General features: G+C 39.9%; 1 pseudogene; it reads left to right on the forward strand.

Annotated features, from left to right (window-relative positions):
- The first annotated feature begins 10,101 nt into the window (after positions 1-10,101).
- LOC109561145 (elongation factor 1-alpha 1 pseudogene) lies at positions 10,102-20,913 on the forward strand (annotated as a pseudogene).
- The last annotated feature ends 604 nt before the right edge of the window (positions 20,914-21,517 follow it).

A 21,517-nucleotide genomic window follows, 5' to 3' on the forward strand; every position in this document is an offset into this window, starting at 1 on the left:
CTCAGATCTTGTAGGCATTTTTAGTAAGAAGTAGGGTGGAGGCTACCACCAGGGCCCAGACAAGTCTACATACAGTGGTGAGGTAGGAGGTATATAGAGGCTATTTGTGTGCCTCATGGTTTGGAAAAGAACACATAATTTGTGGGAGACTGATATCCTGATAGTGAAGCTCTGATATCAGTGGGATCATCATTCCATTTCATGAAACGGATGTCACAGAGATTTTAAGATTTTAGCCTTTGACTTTTGGTTCAAATAAGGTATACCTAAATCAAATCCCTTACAATTATACAGTGGGTCTGACAAATAGATCCAGCGGATTAGATCTGATAGACACAGTGCCTGAAGAACTATGGATGGAGTTTTGTAAAATTGTACAGGAGGTGGTGATCAAAACAATCTGCAACAAAAAGAAATGCCAAAAGGCAAAATGATTGTCTGAGGCAGCCTTACAAATAGATGAGAAAAGAAGAAAAGTGAAAGGCAAAGGAGAAAAGGAAAGCTATGCACATTTGAATGCAGAGTTTCAAAAAATAGCAAGGAGAGAAAGAAAGCTTTACTAAGTGATCAATGCAAAGAGAGGGAAAAAAATAGAAGGGGAAGATAAGAGATCTCTTCAAGAAAATTAGAGATACCAAGGGAATAATTCATGCAAAGATGGGCACAATAAAAGACAGAAATGGTATGGGCCTAACAAAAGAGAACATATTAAGAAAAGGTGGCAAAAATACATAGAAGATATTAATGACCCAGATAACCATGATGGTGTGATCACTCACCTAGAGCCAGACATCCTAGAGTGTAAAGTCAAATGGGCCTTAGGAAGCATCACTATGAACAAAGCTAGTGGAAGTTATAGAATACTAGTTGAGCTATTTCATATCCTAAAAGATGATGCTGTGAAAGTGCTGCACTCAATATGCCAGCAAGTTTGGAAAACCCTGCAGTGGCCACGGAACTAGAAAAGGTCAGTTTTCATTCCAGTCCCAAAGAAAGGCAATGCCAAAGAATGCTCAAACTACTCACAATTACACTCATCTCGCACACTAGTAAAGAAATGCTCAATATTCTCCAAGCTAGGCTTCACCAGTATGTGAACTGAGAAATTCCAGATGTGCAAGCTGGGTTTAGAAAAGGCAGAGGGACCAGAGATCAAATTGCCAACATCTGTTGGATCATTGAAAAAGTAAGAGTTTCAGAAAAGCATCTACTTCTGCTTCATTGACTATGCCAAAGCCTTGGACTGTGTGGCTCACAAAGAACTATGGAAAATTCTTCCTCTTGAATATGGGAATAACAGACTACCTTACCTGCCTCCTGAGAAACCTGTATGTAGGTCAAGAAGCAACAGTTATAACCAGACAAGAAACAATGGACTGGTTCAATATTGGGAAAGGATTATGTCAAGGCTGTATATTTTCACCCTGCTTATTTAACTTATATGCAGAGTACATCATGTAAAATGCTGGGCTGGATGAAGCACAAGCTGGAATTAGGATTGCTGGGAGAAATATCAATAATCTCAGAGACTCAGATGACACCATCTTTATGGCAGAAAGTGAGGAGGAACTAAAGAGCCTCTTGATGAACGTGAAAGAGGAGAGTGAAAAAGCTGACTTAAAACTCAACATTCAAATAGTGAGGGTTAGTGCAGCCAGTCTCATCACTTCATGGCAAATAGATGGGAAACAATGGAAACAGTGACAGACTTTATTTTCCTGGGCTCCAAAAATCACTGTAGATGGTGTCTGCAGTCATGAAATTAAAAAGACACTTGCTCCTTGGAAGAAAAGCTATGACCAACCTAGACAGCATGTTAATAAGCAGAGGTGTTACTTTGCAAGCAAAGTCCATATATTCAAAGCTATGGTTTTTCCAGTAGTCATGTGTACATGTGAGAATTGGACCATAAAGAAAGCTGAACGCCAAAGAATTGATGCTTTTGAACTGTGGTGTTGGAGAAGACTCTTGAGAGTCCCTTGGACTGCAAGGGGATCCAACCAGTCCATCCTAAAGGAAATCAGTCCTGAATATTCATTGGAAGGACTGATGCTGAAGCTGAAACTCCAATCCTTTTGGCCACCTTATGCGAAGAGCTTACTCCTTAGATAAGACCCTGATGCTGGGAAAGATTGAAGATGGGAGGAGAAGGGGATGACAGAGGACAAGATGTTTGAATGGCATCACTAACTCAATGGACATGAGTTTGAGAAGCTCTGGAAGATGCTGATGGACAGGGAGGCCTGGCATACCTCAGTCTCTTAGGTCACAGAGTCAGACAGGACTGATTGACTGAACAACAAAAAGGTAAAATGTAACAATACAGGATATCCTATTAAGAGAGAAACATTAAAGTACTCATTAATTTTTAATAGTAATCTTATTATCAGATTTTTGCCTATTAAAGTGGTCTTGTTAATGTATAATTACATTATGTTATATTTTTGTGTGTAAAGTGTTAATACGTTCAATGTATGCATTTAATTTCCTCATGATATATATTTAAAGCAAAATTTACATATGTTTTCACTTCTGTGAAATTCTGTTTATAGCTGTCAGAGTTTCATGTTGAAAAACAAATCCCTACTTTAAAATTCAATATTTCTTATTAAAATTAGATGAATTCATGGCTTCTCTTATTTACCTATCTTCCTCTCTTTTCCATTAGTATTCATTAGTATTCCAAATAATTCCTTTGTTTCATTTTACCTGTGTAATACCACCTGATAATTCCATGAATATACACACTTTCTTTTCTTTCTTTTAACTATTTTGTGGCCAAAATACTACTGTATTAGTTTTATCCCCCATCTCTGATGAGTGCATAAAATATTCTCAATCAAAAGACTATCCTCAAAGAAGAAAACCTGCAGTGCTAGAAAAAATAAAAGACAGAAAAAGAGAAAGAAAGCCATGAAAGTCTCAGAATTGCACTTCAAACCACTCCTCATCATGGAAACTAATTTCATAATAAGGATTTGGAAGTTACAGGAAAAGGCCCTGCCTCTTCTGTTATAATAAACATTTTTTTAAAATTTAATTACTTCATCAAGGTGAAATTTCTGTGTGAAAACTGAATAAGTACTAATGTGTCATCTGTATAATGGAATGTTTTCTATTGACTCCCCAGTACATTCAAATCTCTATAAAGCTTATTTTTCTTAGTAGGACTAACACACTGTTGTTCCTATTTAGTAGGAACTCTTTTGCAGTCATGAACTGTAGCCCACCAGGCTCCTCTCTCCATGGGATTTCTCAGGCAAGAATACGGCAGTGGGTTGTCATTTTCTTCCCCAGGGATATCTTCCCTACCCAGCGATTGAACCCATGTCTCCTGCATTGGCAGGTGGATTCTTTACCATTGAGCCACCAAAGAAGCCAGGATTAAACATACTTCATGTTAAATACAACATGAAAAAAGATTTGTATATTGTATATGTAGCTTTATTTTGCAATGTTATCTGTATCTGATGTTTCCATGGGCATATCCTAAACCCTATTAATCTTACTAAAAGCATTAAGATAATTTTGCATTTGAATTACACATAATGACTCTCTTTGTATTTTTATTGAGTTTCTTTTCTTTTTACAGGTTCTTTTGGTATTACAGTTATACGATCATCTGTTTTCAGTTTACAAATAATCACAAAGGGCAATTCTAATGGAAAAGCGTGAGTATATCATTGATCTGTTAAGATTATTGGAATACGTGGAGCTATTTCCTTATAATGACCTCGAGAGTGATTTCCAAGACAAAAGACATGGTTAAAAAAGAGGGCAAGTAGAAAAAGAAGACTTTAAGATTCATTTTGTTGAAGAAAGTAGTAATCACACATCCTAGAGCCATATCACAAGATAAACTTAGTATAGAGTTTTATGTCTTCACAAATCAGGAAATCCAACAGAAATTAGAAATTTAATCATATGGCAAAAATAGAACTATAGAAGAACTTCTGATTTAGATTTCTATTCTAGGGTTATTGAGAAACTAAGAAATAGCTATTTTTACTAGAAAGGGAAAATATTTCTACTTTGAAAATTCAGAGTATGTTGTTTGAAAAAATAAAGTGAAATTTTATCACTAAGAAGTAACATATTTCTAATTATTCTGTACATGCATATACCATATTTATACAGAGGTAATTTGTATGGTATTACTGCTTATTTTATAAAAATAAATTATTATTATAGTATGTATTATAATGTATTATATAAAATTATAGGTAAGTAAAAGAGATACTGTATGCCATATAGTAATATCTATTTCAACTTTATATAAATATTGATGCCACCCCATTAATATTTAGTCACTCAGTTGTATGTGGCTCTTTGAGACCCTGTGGACTGTAGCCCACTAGACTCTGTCCATGGGATTTCACAGACAACAACAGGAGTGGATTGCCATTTCCTTCACCAAGGGATCTTCCCAGCTCAGGGGTGGAGCCTGAGTCTCCTGCAGTGCGTTACCCTTTACTGTCTGAGTCACCAGGAAGCCCAATGCTACCATTTCAGGGAATCCCAATGTAATATAATAAACACAGTTTCTTATATGCAATATATCATAATTATATTTTAAAATATGTGTAAATTAATTTTATATACTCTTTTCCTCACCCTCTACAATCTCATATATATAAACCTGATGTCATCAATCTGACTGCATTCTTTAACAATTTTCTCTATACTTGTATGAAATATTTTGCATATATGTCTGTCTATAAAACTACTTCATTACAATAGCTTATGTGAAGTGTACTGTGCTCAGTCATGTCTGACTCTTTGTAACCTAGGCTCCTCTGTCCATGGGATTTTGCAGGCAAGAATACTGGAGTGGGTAGCCATTTCCTTCTCCAGGGGATCTTCCCAACACAAGGATCAAGCCAAGTCTCTTGCATCTCCTGCATTGGCAGCAGGTTCTTTACCACTGTGCCACCTGGCTTCCCATACATCCACACTGATTCTTTAGCTAATATTCTACTAAACATTAAGATGTAGATGTAAGCAATCTTTTGGAATTACTGAAAATATTACATGGAATTAATATTTTATTAAATCATTTATTGAATTCATTTATTCAATAAATAAATAAAATGTATTTAATAAAATCATTTATTTTATTCAATCATATATATTCTTTTTCATTGGTATTTTTATTACTATAGGCAAAACTCTGAAGAGAGAGATTTCCTGGTCAAAATGTATGATTAATTTTAATTTTAATATACTTAAGTCACAATTATTCCTTGGGAGGCTTCACAATATCTAACTCTCATGTCAATGAGAGAATCTCTTTCCCTTAATTCTATAGCTACTTCTAATTTCTTTCTTTTGAAGAATCAACAAATTAAAAAATGTATCTCTTTTTCCCTTCAATTTACAGTAGCCTAGCTTCTAGAGACGGAGAAGGCAATGGCACCCCACTCCAGTACTCTTGCTTGGAAAATCCCATGGACGGAGGAGCCTGTTAGGCTGCAATCCATGGGGTTGCTAAGAGACGGACACGACTGAGCGACTTCACTTTCTCTTTTCACTTTCATGCATTGGAGAAGGAAATGGCAACCCACTCCAGTGTTCTTGCCTGGAGAAACCCAGGAACGGGGGAGCCTGGTGGGCTGCCGTCTATGGGGTCGCACAGAGTCGGACACGACTGAAGTGACTTAGCCTAGCATAGCTTCTAGAGAAGTTACACATTTTAAGTTTGAATAGCAAATACTTTCCCTTTATTTAGCTGACACTGCTAAAAGCCGATCATATTAATAACTAAAAGGGAGTGTTTGAATTAATTAGAATTCATATACTGCTACTCCTTTCAGTGAAAACAATAATATTAAAATGTTAAATTTTATATTTTCATTATTATATTTTAATCTTTGAACAAATCTTATTTTACAAATGAGATAAAATTACATATTCATCCTATCTTCAGGAAGGTAAAATTTAATTATTTCAGGTTTTATTATAGTAACCAAACTGTAATACTATCTATGCATATAAGGATTTTATTTCTCTCTCCTCTTTATATCAGTAGTCTATTAAGAACTGGAAAATATAAAATTCTGTTTAGTAATAAGCATCTTTGTATATGTGTTTTGCTTATATGAAAATTTTCTGAATGCTGTTTTTCCAAATTCTTTTCCTACATTCCCTTTCTCTCTTTCATATTTAAGTACTCTGAACATAACCAGGATATTAACACCATCTTAAATTTGTGAACTATGTTATAATTAAAATATTTATAATTGACACTCATCTCAGATATTATGCTGAATAAACTTTAAAATTTTAAGAAAGCAATTTCTGGTATTTAGGACTATTATATTTTGGAAATTAATAAACATTTTGACAAGAGTTTGCCACTCTTTCAGGGTCAAAAACAAAGGCAAATTGCATATAGTGAAAAACTGCATTAATGGAAAAGAAGTGGCAGGTTTTTAAGGTTACATTTTGTGGAAATTCTAATACTGTTTTAGAAAGCTTGAATAAATAAACTGTCATAAACACATGTCTTCTCAGAGTTATTGCCTTCTTATAATCTACCAGTATCAGTATTAGCATACTAATTTGCATGATTTTCAAGCTCCTGTCATGGGCTGCAAAATCACTGTGGACAGTGACTTCAGCCACAAAATTAAAAGACACTTGTTTCTTGGATGGAGATCTATGACAATCTAGACAGTGTATTCAAAAGCAGAGACATCGCTTTGCTGACAAAGGTCCATGTAGTCAAAGCTAGGTTTTTCCAGCAGTCATCTATGAACGTGGGAGTTGGACCACAAAGAAGACCAAGCACCAGAGAACTGATGCTTTTGAATTTTGGTGCTGGAGAAGACTCTTGAGAGCCCCTTGGACAGCAAGGAGATCAAACCAATCAAACCAGCATACCTTGAATATTCACTGGAAGGACTGATGCTGAAGCTGAAGCCCCAATACTTTGGGCACCTGATATGAAGCACTGACTCATTGGAAAAGACTCTGATGTTGGGAAAGGTTGACAGCTGGAGGAGAAGGCAGTGACAGAGGATGAAATGGTTGGATGGCATCACCGACTCAATGGACATGAGTTTGAGGAATCTCTGGGAGATAGTGAAGGACAGCAAAATCTGGTGTGCTGCAGTCCTTGTGGTCACAAAGAGTCAGACACAACTCAGAGATTGAACAACAAAAACAAGTACTCTTGCTGCTTGGCCATAGCCATCAAGTGAATACTTATCTAACTGAATTATGAAGAAACATGTCACTTCTTATATATACATGTGTGAAGAGGAGATGATCCAGATCGAAGCTCTTGATCCATTCTCACCGTCCTTCCTCCCTGCAAAGTGGCCTACCAGAGCTCGCCACGTGGCCTGTGGTGCCTAGGGTGGGAGTGGTTGGTTGGGAGACACTCAGTGGTCAGCATGGGACTTTTAGTATATTTATGAGAGATGGTGAGATTACTCGAGACTGCTTTTATACAGAAATTGGAGATTGGCACATCTATCTAGCCCAGCAAATGGAAAGGTTTTAATCATTTGGTGGCAGCAATACATCCCATTTTGTTAGACTTTCAGGGAAATCATTGTGTCCAAAAGGGTCAAGGGTCAGGTCTGGGCAGCGTGGTGGTCTGGACTGAGAGAGGCAGGTAAGCGTGTCTCTCTGCCCTAACTGATCAGAGTCTCTAATTCGCTTTGGTGATCAGAGTAGTCCGCCCACTAGGTTACTGTGTGCTAAGTGGCTTCAGTGGTGTCCAACTCTTTGTGATCAATGGACTGTAGACTTCCAGGCTCCTCTGTTCATGGGATTTCCCAGGTAATAATACTAGAGTCGGTTGTCATTTCCTTCTCTAGGGTATCTTCCTGGACCAGGGGTTGAACTTGCATCTCCTGCATTAGTAGGCAGATTCTTTACTGCTGAGCCACCAGGAAAGCCCCAGTAAGAGTGTGGTTTGCATAAAATGTTGAAGAAAAACAAAGTAAGTGAATGACTCAGAATTTAACAGATCACACTGATTTTTTTCCCCTACTCATGAAAAGTAAAACACACACACAAAAGAACTTGTCTTCTATCTTTAGGACGCATAGCTGCAGCTAAACATATATAGTAGAATGAAGAGTATCAGGGATATGGCTGTGTATTGATATATTCAATATGCTACTACACTTACTAGTCAGATACACACATATATTGGATCTTTTGCTATGTTTATTTAAGCCAAGCATTTGAAGAAATGGGTGAAAGACAGAAGCCTTTCCAAGCACAGCGTCATTGTGAGGCTTCTCCTTTGATTATTTTCTGTATATTCATTTATCCTGTGATTAGACATATGAATACCTGCCTAGTTCAGTTCAGTTCAGGCGTGTCTGACTCTTTGCAACCCCCCGGACTGCAGCATGCCAGGCCTCCCGGTCCATCACCAACTCCTGGAGTTTACTCAAACTCATGTCCATCAAGTCAGTTGTGCCATCCAACCATCTCATCCTCTGTTGTCCCCTTCTCCTCCTGCCTTCAGTCTTTCCCAGCATCAGGGTCTTTTCCAATGAGTCAGTCCGTTTTTCGAATATGTGCTACTTACCAGATCATTAAGGCTTCTCTGGTGGCTTAGGTGGTCAAGTGTGTCCCTACAAAGTGGGAGACCTGGGTTCGATCCCTGAGTCAGGAAGATCCCCAGGAGAAGGAGCTTCACTGGTGGCTCAGGTTGTAAAACATCTGCCTACAATGTGGGAGACCTGGGTTCGATCCCTGAGTCAGGAAGATCCCCAGGAGAAGGAAATGGCAACCCACTCCAGTATCTTTGCCTGGAAAATCCCATGGATACAGGAGCCTGGTGGGCTATAGTCCATAGGGTCACACATGCACACCGACACAGACACACAAATACATTAATTAAAATGCTAGATTTGTGCCACTTGTATTGAATTAAAGATATTTGACAGTTTGTGGTCTTTTAGCTCACCATTTTATTTTCTTGTTCATCCCCTCATCATGCTTCTTCAATTGTATTTAAAATCAAATAGAGGGAGTTGGATCAAGATGGCACGGTAAGAGGATGCGGATCTCACCTTCCCCAACAAACACACCAAAAATCCATCTATACATGGAAAGACTGCTGTGGAGCACTAACTGGAAACAGAGAAGAATTCTTATACAATTAAACATGCAATAAAAATCTCCCAACCTATGGTAGGGACCTATGCCCCTGGGATGGATGTATAAGGTCCATACAAACGGACCACCACCCTGGGGAGTGAGAAGATCAAGCCAGTCTGGGCACCCCATGTATGCAGGAGTCCAGTATGCAGGAGATGGTCCTCCTGGCCTGGTGAGAGATGATGAGATAGAAAGAAGGCTGGAGAAGCCTAGAGTCTGCTCCCCAGGAGGCACACATGCCAACTTGCTGACAATCAGGGTGGAGAAAGCCTTGTGTTGTCAGTTGCCATCTTTCCAAATGTAGCTGTGTGGAGGGGTGAAAACCCCAGCCCTGATCACTCCACAGCATAGCTGGGCCTGGGATCAGGGCAGAGACTCAGTCAAGCTGGCCAGAGACAGACCGGGGTGCCTGGTGGCCACTGCTAGATCACATACCACGTGGAGAGTGTAGACACGGAGGACATTGTCAGCCTAAGTACCAGGTGGCACCCCAAAAGGATGCAGCAAGGAGGTACTGAATCTCAGGCAGCCAGGCCCTGGGGGAGGACTCACGTAGACAGGAAGAGACAGCCCTGAGGGCCTGGGGCGCAGCTGGGGTGGGCCACAAGGACCATGGTCAGGGTTCTCGGGAATGCACGGTGGCTCCTCTCCCAGCAGAAGAGCCCGCCCTCCCCAGACGGCAGTGTGGTGCTAGACTGGGGGCAGAAGGGTCCTGAGAAAAGTCTGCCACAAGGGTGGCCCCAATCTCTAGTGGCAGCCTGGCAACCTCAATCCTGAAGCCACAACACCCCTTCCCCCAGCCCTCACCTATTCCATGGATGAACACAGCAGAGAGGACGGCATAACCTTGGACGGCCTCCGAGCAGAACCATGGTCTGCACACTGATGGGACCTAGGTCCTCTGTGACCACAGGGACCTCACTTGCTTTAGCGACTGCCTGTGTGCAGCAGGATACACACTCGAAGGCTTGGACCATGATCAAACCTGACCCTTGTAGGGGAGCAGACCCCACGCCTGACGGGGTGGCAATAGCCACGGTGTGGAGTGGAAACCCCACCCCACATCAGCAGAAGCTATGGATACTGCAATACCAACCACATTTGCTTCCAAGGGGAAAAGGGCCAGCTCACCTTGAGGAAGCACATGGCTGGGGTCCAAAACCAGCCCTTGCACCAAAAACATTGTACAAACATGGTCTACACAGAGATATTCCCTCAAAACAACATCCCGTCCAGACCAAAGTTGGTAACTCTTTCTCCTAAATTTATAGCAACATAGAAAGTTAAGAAAATGACAAAGCAGAGAAGTATGCCCAATTCAAAGAACCAGAGAAATCCCCTGAAAGAGCAAATCATGAAAAAGAGCTCACTAGTTTACTAGACCCTGAGTTCAAAAGCAGGTGGTAAAAATGGTATCTCAGTTAAGAAAGATTATCAAGAGAATTGCAGAACACTGTAATAAGGAACAAGAAACAATAAAGATGTACCAATCAAAATTAGTTCAATTGCCATGATAAAAACAAACCTAGAAGCAATTACTAGAGGGCCAAATGACAGAGAAGAATGAACAGGTGATCTGGAAGATAGAATAATGGAAATCACTGAATCAAGAAAGCAGGCAGAGAGACAATTAAAAAAAATAGCAATTTGGGGATCTAAGAGATAAAATAAAATCTGAAAACTACACATGATAAGGTAAAGAGAGGGAAAAAAAAGTGTTCAAAAATGTATTTGAAGAAATCACGGCTGAAAACTTCCCAAACCTAAATAAGAAAACAGATATCCAAGTACCAGAAGCACAGAGGATCCCAAACAAGTTGAATCCAAACAGACTCATACCAAGACAAATCATATAAAATCGCAAAAGTTAAAGAGAAGATTCTAAAGACAGTAAGAGAAAAACAAAATCAATTGTAGGGGAACCCCAGTAAAGCTATCAGCTGATGACAGAAACTGCAGGCCAGAAGGGAGTATCGTGATATATTCAAGTCTTGAAAGGGGAAAATCTGCAACCTAGGATACTCTACCTAGCAAGATTATGCAATGGAGAAAAGACAGTCTTTTCAATAAGTGATGTTGGGAAAGCTGGACAGCTGCATGTAAATCAAAGCAGTTAGAACACTTCCTAACTTCATTTGTACTTCCAGAAACAAAAGTAAACTCAAAATGGTTTAAAGGCCAAACTTAAGACATGACACAATGAAAATCCTAGCAGAATACACAGGCAAAAAATGTTGGACATAAATCATGGCAATATTTTCTTAGATTAGTCTCCCCAGGCAAAAGAAATAAAAGCAAAAAGAAGTAAATGGCACCTAATCAAATTTATAAGTTTTCACACAGCAAAGGAAACCATTAACCAAACAGAAAGACACCGATGGAATGGGAGAAAGTATTTGCAAATGATGTGACCAACAGGAGTTAATACCTTATATATATAAACAGCTCATACAACTCGATATAAAATAAACAATCCAGTCAAAAATGGGCAGAAGACCTAAACAGATATTTTTCCAAAGGAGCCATAGATGGTCAACAGACACATGAAAAAATGCTTAATGTCACTACTTAATAGAGAAATGCAAATCAAAACCACTTCACATGGGTCAGTCCTGTTCAGTTCAGTCAGTCAGTCAATCGCGTCCAACTCTTTGCGACCCCATGGACTGAAGCACACCAAGCCTCCCTGTCCATCACCAACTCCGGGAGTTTACTCAAACTCATGTCCATTGAGTCGGTGATGCCATCCAGCCATCTCATCCTCTGTCGTCCCCTTCTCCTCCCACCTTCAATCTTTCCCAGCATCAGGATCTTTTCAAATGAGTCAGCTCTTCACATCAGGTGGCCACAGTATTGGAATTTCAGCTTTAGCATCAGTCCTTCCAATGAATATTCCGGACTGATTTCCTTCAGGATGGACTGGTTGAATCTCCTTGCTGTTCAAGGAACTCTCAAGAGTCTTCTCCAGCACCACAGTTCAAGCGCATCAATTCTTCAAGCATTTAGCTTTCTTTATTGTCCAACTCTCACATGCATAATGACTACTGGAAAAACCATAGGTCAGAATGGCTATAATGGAAAGTTTACAAATAATAAATGCTCAGAGCATGTGTAGTAAAGAGGACTCTCCTACACTGTTAGTGGAAATGGAAATTGCTGCGGCCACTTTGGGAAATAGTATGGAGGTCTTTAAATATCTAAAAATAGAGTTACCGTATGATTCGACATCATTCCCATGCCTCGTTATTTATCTGGAAAAATGAAGACACTAATTTGATAATATACCTGCACCCCCAACATTCACAGAAACACTGTTTACAATAGCCAAACGTGAAAACAACTCAAATGTCCATTAGCCAATGATTGGCTTAATAAAATGTGACATACATCATCTGCTAATGGGCATTTGAGTTTTTCCCATGTCTTGACTATTGTAAATAGTACTGCTATGAATGCTGGGGTGCATGTATCTTTTAGAATTAGGGTCTTTGTTTTTCCAGATGGATAACCAGGAGTGAATGCTGGATTGTATGGTAACTGTATTTTTAGATTTTTAAGGGACCTCCATACTGTTTTCCATAGTGACTGAACATATATTTAGATAAATGAATCACTTTGCTCTATACCTGAAGCACAACATTGCAGTCAACTATAAACCAATAAAAACATCAAATAGACATTAAACCTTATTTATTTTTCTTTATTTTTCTTTGAGAGTATGAGATAAAGTTAATAAGCACATAATCACACACACTGACATAAAGAGAAAGGTTTAGATAAGCCGTATGAGTTCCAAAAGTTTTAGAGAACAGGACTTTGGAGGACATACAGAATTTATCTCTTTTCGTCTTGGCACAGCAATTTTCTTTCATGAATCTATCAAATGTGAGAAAAAATAAAGTTCTAACTTTTACAGTCAGCTCCCCAACCAATTTGTAATGCAATTTTGAGGGAGGTTTGTGTTCATTGCTTTTCAGGGTCTTACTAATTAAACTGTTTACCAGATACTGCTTTGAAGACTATATCAGTTTAAAGTATAATATTTGTATTGAAAATCTTAACATTTTCACTTGGAAATAGGAAGACCAGAAAATCTGTTTGAAAATCCACAGGAATAGTGATCAAGTCCTGAGATAACTTTGGAATGGACAAGTGGAAAGGAACCTCATTCTAAGGCTATCTACACCCATCCAAAGATACTTAGGAAAGATTCTGATGCTGATAGTTTTTCAACAAATTAACTGTGATGATGTCTATAATAAACAAGTTCATCTGGTAATTGGAGGCAAAATGAACCTCATTATGGAAATAAATCTGCATTATTTTTGGTGCAATTGGATTGGGAAAACTTTGTAACAGTATGTTGCTGTTCACAAGAGCAAAACAACTCAATTCATCCACTTGCAGAGGAAAATATTATCTGTCCAGAAGTGGCAAGAGGGTTTAACTGAGCTCGAAAATATTCCTGCCTGAATGTGAAGCTTGAAGCTTTAGTGTGAATGTGTGTGGTCCCACATGCACAGATGTCTGTGAACAAAGGAAAGAACCAGGGTCTAGCATTGCTGGAGTTTCAGCCAGTTCAGTTGAGGGATTCAGTCATGTCTGACTCTTTTCGACCCCATGGCCTGCAGCACACCAGGCTTCCCTGTCTATCACCAGCTCCCAGAGCTTGTTCAAATTCATGTCCATCCAGTTGGTGATGCCATGCAATCATGTTTCAGTAGGGTAGAAAAATTCTAAAATGTATTTGAGAATCAGTGAGGAACTGTCTATTTCTCTGTGTATTACTCATAAAGTACAACTGATTAAAGAATTTGATGCTTAACAAGAGTTATTCTTAGAATTGTAATTTTTGAATTAGAACATTAAAATCAAGGACAGGGCAAATATAGGACATACTTATAAGACTGACATGTCAACACATAGGTACATAGATGGTAAATACTTCAGAGTCCCTATTCATAAACTCAAAATATGGCTCTAAGATTCTTAAAAGCCAAAGGAAAATGCATTTTATTGTGTGATTTTCTAGTCTTTCCTGACTTCCAGGTGGAAATGTTAAAGTTTTGTATATAAATATTATACATTAAACTGATATAGTCTTCAAAGCAGATTGTGTTTATAATACTGATTAATGTAATTAACTGGAGAATGAGAAACTGTCCCAAAGACATATAGAAACTGTCCCCCAAATTCTTCAGTCATCACCATCAATCTTGAAAATTCTCACAGTCCTACAGCAAAGATAGGTGAAAACTTAAGAAGCGTTATTTGTGTCAATGAAATAAAAACTGATCTGAAAGAATATGGACATTGTTTTAAGCCTGAATGCACTAGACGAACCAAAGTCAGTCAAGAGGAGCAAAACCCCATGGCTCCATTCAGAAAAGATAATATGGGTAAATCGAGTAGTCTTTATGTCTGGAATAGATAGTATAAGCCACTAGGATCTCACCACTCAGTACAGCATAGAGTATACTCAAAGCATCAGAGATACTCCTGATTGAGCCAGAAGACACTGCCATGTTGGCCCAGATCAAAAGGAAATGGGAAACCAAACCTACTGGTGCTGAGACACTCCCTCCTTTCAAAGCCCTTGACTCCTGCTTCCAGTCCACCTTGGCCTCAGATAGTCTACAAAGAGTAAGGATCAGTGATGAAGCTAGAGCTCCTTGTCTCTCAGGGGGATTCATAGGCCTTAATCACCTTATTCTGAGTACAGTGAGGAATTCTGGGAAAGGGAGGGACTCAAATTGTGTGGTTCTATTCATTACAGACACTGAGTCACCACTGAGCCTGCTCTTGTTGTGTCTGACTCTTTGCGATCCCCAGGACTCTAGCCCATCGGCCCCTTTGTCCATGGGATTTCCCAGGTAAGAATACTGGGGTGGGTTTCCATTTCCTCCTCCAGGGGATCTTCCTGACACAGGGATCAAACCAGTGCCTTCTGCATCTCCTGCATTGGCAGGAAGGTTCTTTATCACTGAGCCACCTGGTTGGGGGAACTAAAATTTAACTGGTGAATTTGAAATAAGAGTCACAGCAGGGAAGAGAAACTGAAGCCATCTGTGCATGAAAGTGAAAGTTGCTCAGTTGTGTTCAAGTCTTTGTGATCCCATGGACTGTATAGTCCATGTAATTCTACAGGCCAGAATACTGGAGTGGGTAGCCTTTCCCTTCTTCAGGGGATCTTCCCAATCCAGAGATTGAACCCAGGTCTCCCACATTGCTGGTGGATTCTTTACCAGCTGATCCACAAGGGAAGCCCAAGAACACTGGAGTGAGTAGCCTATCCCTTCTCCAGAGGGTCTTCCCAACCCAGGAATTGAACCAAGGTCTCCCCATTGCAGGCAGATTCTTTACCAACTGAGCTATCCAGGAAGCCCATCTTGTGCGTAAAGTGAAGTTGCTCAGTCCTGTCTGACTCTCTGTGACCCCATGGACTGTAGCCCACCTCTCTCCTCCGTCCATGGGATTTTCCAGGCAAGAGTACTGGAGTGGGTTGCCATTTCCTTCTCCAGGGGATCTTCCTGACCCAGGGATCGAACCTGGGTCTCCAGCATTGTAGACAGACATTTTACCATCTGAGCCACCAGGGAAGTCATATGTGGGGACCTTTAGAAAGAGTCATGCACTATTGTGACTCCTGCTGAATTTTGAATTGTGATCAATGTTTTACATGCTTATAAAAAGAATGTTCATAAAGGTCAGAGGGGATCCTCCTGATTGGAAATAATTTAATGTGAAGAAGTTAGTGGGATATGTAAATCACTTCCAAACCACCTTCCTGTCCTTTCTGTGATGGCCCAACAAAGTAATATAGAATGCCAGGGAGAGGAGGGGAAACACAGCCTTAACATCAGCAGGAATAACCAGAGATGAACTATTTCAACACAACCGTCATGATGCCAGTGAAAAATGCTCATGGGATCTGAAGACTTACACTAGGTTACTGTCAACTGAATTTAGTCCTTTCACTCTAGAGAGAGAGAGAGAGAGAGACAAAGGGAGGTCTTAAGAGAGAAAGGCAGAAGTCGGCAACAAACAGCAGATCAGCAGGGCAGGGATGAGCAGAACACAGATATCAGTAAAATACAGGTTCTAGAATCAGCAAAGGTGGGTTTGAATCCCAGATTTCTATACACAGATTTACATCGGTTTATGCAAGCTAGTTAATTTTCAAGACATCTGTTTTCTCATTCAATCTGTTGAGAGGCTAATCCTTAGTATACAAGATTGCTGTAAAGATTAAATGTGCAGCAACGTAACTAGGTTGAAGAAAGCATGTCTGGTTCCTGTAAGCGACATATACAATTGAATGACTGAAACAAGGAACGTTGACCATTTTCATCCTGTCAGCCTCAGGATAACTTGGTTATCCCACCTCATCTCTTGAAAGCATCAGACTTAGAGTGAGTATTAAAGAAGACATTTCTCTTACTAATATTAATATATTTAATAATAGAAATATTGGAGTGATGTCAACTATTAAGACTGAAGAGAAAAATAAAACCTAGAATATGATGATTTCTGTGTGATAAAATAAAAGTTGAAAGAAAATTAACTTTTAAATTTATATTAAAAGTAAGAGGATAACAGGAAAGAAATGGCTGTTGCTTAAGTATGTTATAATGCTATTAAATGATATGAATTGGAATAATGCAGTTCAATTCACATTGTGCTAGTTATTTATAAGAATGGTTATGTTATATTTTAATTTATGTAATTATATTAGAAAGAGAAGATTGATATTCAAGGTAGTTGAAATTTTAAAAGAGGATACTGCACTTCTCCATGTGTCCATGTTTTATATATACTGTGTAAAACATCATAATAAAACTATTTAAATCATGGGTTTCTTTTGCAGTTTAAATGGGATAAGGTTCTTATAGTCATGTCAGTAACAAAATAAAAGAGACTCTAAAGTTTCCAAGAATCCCAGAAACCACAAGTGATTTATCTCCAAATACTAAGATAAATATAGTATCTACTTCATGAGATTCTGGTGACAATGAATGATATAATACATGTCAAGTATTGGCGATAGCACTGACATGGTAAGAACTTACTTGGTGTTGTTTACTGATATGTTTGATATGACTTATAAATCCTTATCTATAATTTCTGAGACGTAATGAAGAATAGATGAGGTATTTCATGTCAGAATGTGAGTTAACATGACAATTTTTTTAATTTTTTTTTTTTTTTACTGAATGATGATTGCTTTACAGAATTTTGTTGTTTTCTGTCAAACCTCAACATGAACCAGCCATAAGGATACATATATCCCCTCCCTCTTGAACCTCCCTCCCATCTCCTCCCCATCCCACCCCTCTAGGTTGATACAGAGCCCCTGTTTGAGTCCTCTGAGTCATACAGCAAATTCCCGTTGGCTATCTATTTTACATGCGGTAAGGTAAGTTTCCATGTTACTCTCTCCATACATCTCACCCTCTTCTCCCCTCTCTCCCATGTGCATAAGTCTGGTCTCTATCTCTGTTTCTCTATTGCTGCTTTGCAAATAAATTCATCAATACCATCTTTCTAGATTCCATATATATACATTAGCATACAATATTTCTCTATTTCTGACTTACTTTATCCTGTATAACAGGTTCTAGGTTTGTCCACCTCTTTAGACTTGCTCTTTTTTATGGATGAGTAATATTCCATTGTGTATATGTACCACTGCTCCTTTATCCATTCATCCATTTGCTGTATGGCTCTGGAAGCTCGAACAGGGCCTCTGTATCATCTAACATGACAATTTTTCACAGAAGAAGATAAATTTATTAAATATACACTAATTAATCTGAGGCTGATATTCACCAAAAAAATGGATATGTTTATAGAATGTAATCTATACGATAAAAGTTATATAACTGCAAATTTGGACATCTTTAGGTTTTAATTAGCCTATAAAAGGCATGACACACTTGTCATTTTGAGTATAGGGTAGTGGTCCAAATGATGCCTCTGAAGTCAGACTATGCAAATTCAACCCCTAGCTCCACTGATATCAAAAAGCATTACCTCTAGTAAACAATAAATCTACTGGTCCCTCAGTATCATCTATGATATGAAAGCAATACAGGTACCTACTAAATTTTCCAGTGAGATTTAAAATAGTGCTGGCAAAAAAGTACCCAGTAAATGTAAGCTTTTTTTGGTTATTTTTCAGAACTATTATAAAATATTTTGATAAAGTTCCTCTAGATTTTTGTAGATAGGACCAGAAGTGACACTAACTTTTTAAATTTTCAGTCAGTTCAGTTCAGTTCAGTCGCTCGGTCGTGTCCGACTCTTTGCAACCCCATGAACTGCAGCACGCCAGGCCTCCCTGCCCATCACCAACTCCTGGAGTTCACTCAAACTCACGTCGATCGAGTCAGTGAAGCTGTCCAGCCATCTCATCCTCTGTCGTCCCCTTCTCCTCCTGCCCCCAATGCCTCCCAGCATCAGAGTCTTTTCCAACGAGTCAACACTTCGCATGAGGTGGCCAAAGTACTGGAGTTTCAGCTTTAGCATCATTCCTTCCAAAGAAGGACTGATCTCCTTTAGAATGGACTGGTTGGATCTCCTTGCAGCCCAAGGGACTCTCAAGAGTCTTCTCCAACATCACAGTTCAAAAGCATCAGTTCTTCAGTGCTCAGCTTTCTTCACAGCCCAACTCTCTGGAGTTTCAGCTTTAGCATCATTCCTTCCAAAGAAGGACTGATCTCCTTTAGAATGGACTGGTTGGATCTCCTTGCAGCCCAAGGGACTCTCAAGAGTCTTCTCCAACATCACAGTTCAAAAGCATCAGTTCTTCAGTGCTCAGCTTTCTTCACAGGCCAACTCTCACATCCATACATGACCACTGGAAAAACCATAGCCTTGACTAGACGGACCTTTGTTGGCAAAGTAATGCCTCTGCTTTTGAATATGCTACCTAGGTTGGTCATAACCTTCCTTCCAAGGAGTAAGCGTCTTTTCATTTCATGGCTGCAATCACCATCTGCAGTGACTTTGGAGCCCTGCAAAAATAAAGTCTGACACTAATTCCACTGTTTGCCCATCTATTTCCCATGAAGTGATGGGACCTGATGCCATGATCTTCGTTTTCTGAATGTTGAGCTTTAAGCCAACTTTTTCACTCTCCACTTTCACTTTCATCAAGAATCTTTTTAGTTTCTCATCACTTTTTTAAATTTTAGTACTCATAATCCCAGCCTTTGGCTTCTAATTAATTGTAAATTACTCAGATATATGCAGATGACATCACCCTTAGGGCAGAAAGTGTAGAGGAACTAAAGAGCTTCTTGATAAAGGTGAAAGAGGAGAGTGAAAAAGCTGACTTAAAACTCAATCTTTGCTTTATCACAATGGGTTTGCTGCCAGGACACAGGTGTTGTAAAAACCACCCTTAAACCTAAGCAAAATCGGGAAAGGAAAAAACCCACATACCCACATTGGGCACGTAGCTTCAGGGAGGTCTACCACGACTGGCCATCCAGTCTACAAATGTGGCGGGATTGACAAGAGAACAGTGGAAAAGTTCAAGAAGGAGGCTGCTGAGGCGGGAGGGCTCCTTCAAGTACGCCTAGGTCTTGGACAAACTGAAAGCTGAACGTGCATGGTATCACCATTGCTATCTCCCTGTGGAAATCTGGGACCCAGCAAGTTCTGTGTTACCATCATTGATGCCCCCGGACACAGAGACTTCATCAAAAACGTGATTACAGGCACCTCCCAGGCTGACTGTGCTGTCCTGACTGTTGCTGCTGGTGCTGGTGAATTTGAGGCTGGCATCTCCAAGAGCGGGCATGAGCATGCCCTTCTGACCTGCACTCTGGGTGTGAAACAACTAATTTTTGGAGTTAAAATGGGTTCCACGGAGCCACCCTACAGCCAGAAGAGATACGAGGAAATTGTTAAGGAAGTCTGCGCCTACATTAAGAAAATTGTCTATAGTCCTGACACCGTAGCTTTTGTGCCAGTTCCTGGCTGGAATGGTGACAACATGCCAGAGCCAAGTGCTAACAGCAATCATGGTTCAAGGGATGAAAGTCACCCGTAAGGATGGCAATGCCCATGGAACCACCCTGCTTGAAGCTCTGGAGTGCATCCTGCCACCAACTCACCCAACAGACAGACACTTGCGTTTGCCCCTCCAAGATGTCTATGAAATTGGTGGTATTTGTACTGTCCCTGTGGGTTGTGTGGAGACTGATGTTCTCAAACCTGGCATGGGGGTCACCTTTGCTCCAGTCAGTGTAATGACTGAAGTGAAGTCTGCAGAAATGCACCATGAAGCACTGAGTGAAGCCATTCCTGGGGACAATGTGGGCTTCCATGCCAAGAACGTGTCTGTCAAAGATGTTCGTCATGGCAACATGGCTGGTGACAGCAAAAATGACCCACCAATGGAAGCCTCTGGCTTCACAGCCCAGCTGATTATTTTGAACCATGCAGGCCAGATCAGTGCAGGATATGCACCTGTGCTGGACTGTCACAGAGCTCACATTGCTTGCAAGTTTGCTGAGCTGAAGGGGAAGATTGATGTTCTGGAAAAAGCTGGAAGATGGCCCTAAATCCTTGAAATCCGGCGATGCTGCCGTCGTTGATATGGTTCCCAGCAAGCCCATGTGTGTCGAGAGCTTCTCTGACTCTCCTCCCCTGGGCCGTTTTGCTGTGCATGACATGAGACAGACGGTCGCTGTGGGTATCATCAAAGCAGTGAGCAAGAAGGCAGCTGGAGCTGGCGAGGTCACCAAGTCTGCCCAGAAAGCTCAGAAGGAAGGTTGAATGAATATTATCCCCAATACCTGCCACCCCAAGTCTTAATCAGTGGTGGAAGTATGGTCTCAGAACTGTTTGTCTCAATGGGCCATTTAAGTTTAATAGCCAAAGACTGGTTAATAACAATGCATTGTAAAACCTTCAGAAGGAAAGGAGAATATTTTTGTGGACCATATGTTTTGTGTGTGGCAGTTTAAGTTATTAGTTTTTAAAATCAGTATTTTTTAATGAAAACAACTTGACCAAAAATCTGTCACAGAATTTGAGACCCATTAAAAACAGTTTAATGAGAAAAAAAAGAAAAAAAGCAACTCAACCTTCAGAAAACTAAGATCATGGCATCCAGTTCAATCACTTCATGGCAAATAGATGGGGGAAAAGTGGAAACAGTGACAGACTTTTATTTTGAGGGGCTCCAAAATCACTGCAGATGGTGACTGCAGCCATGAAATTAAAAGATGTTTACTCCTTGGAAGAAGATCTATGACAAACTTAGACCACATATTAAAAAGCAGAGACATTATTACTTTGTTGCTGCTGCTGCTAAGTCACTTCAGTCGTGTTTGACTCTGTGGGACCCCATAGATGGCAGCCCACCAGGCTCCCCTGA

This window comes from Bos indicus, chromosome 7 (assembly GCF_029378745.1).
Source record: "Bos indicus isolate NIAB-ARS_2022 breed Sahiwal x Tharparkar chromosome 7, NIAB-ARS_B.indTharparkar_mat_pri_1.0, whole genome shotgun sequence".
Taxonomy (NCBI): domain Eukaryota; kingdom Metazoa; phylum Chordata; class Mammalia; order Artiodactyla; family Bovidae; genus Bos; species Bos indicus.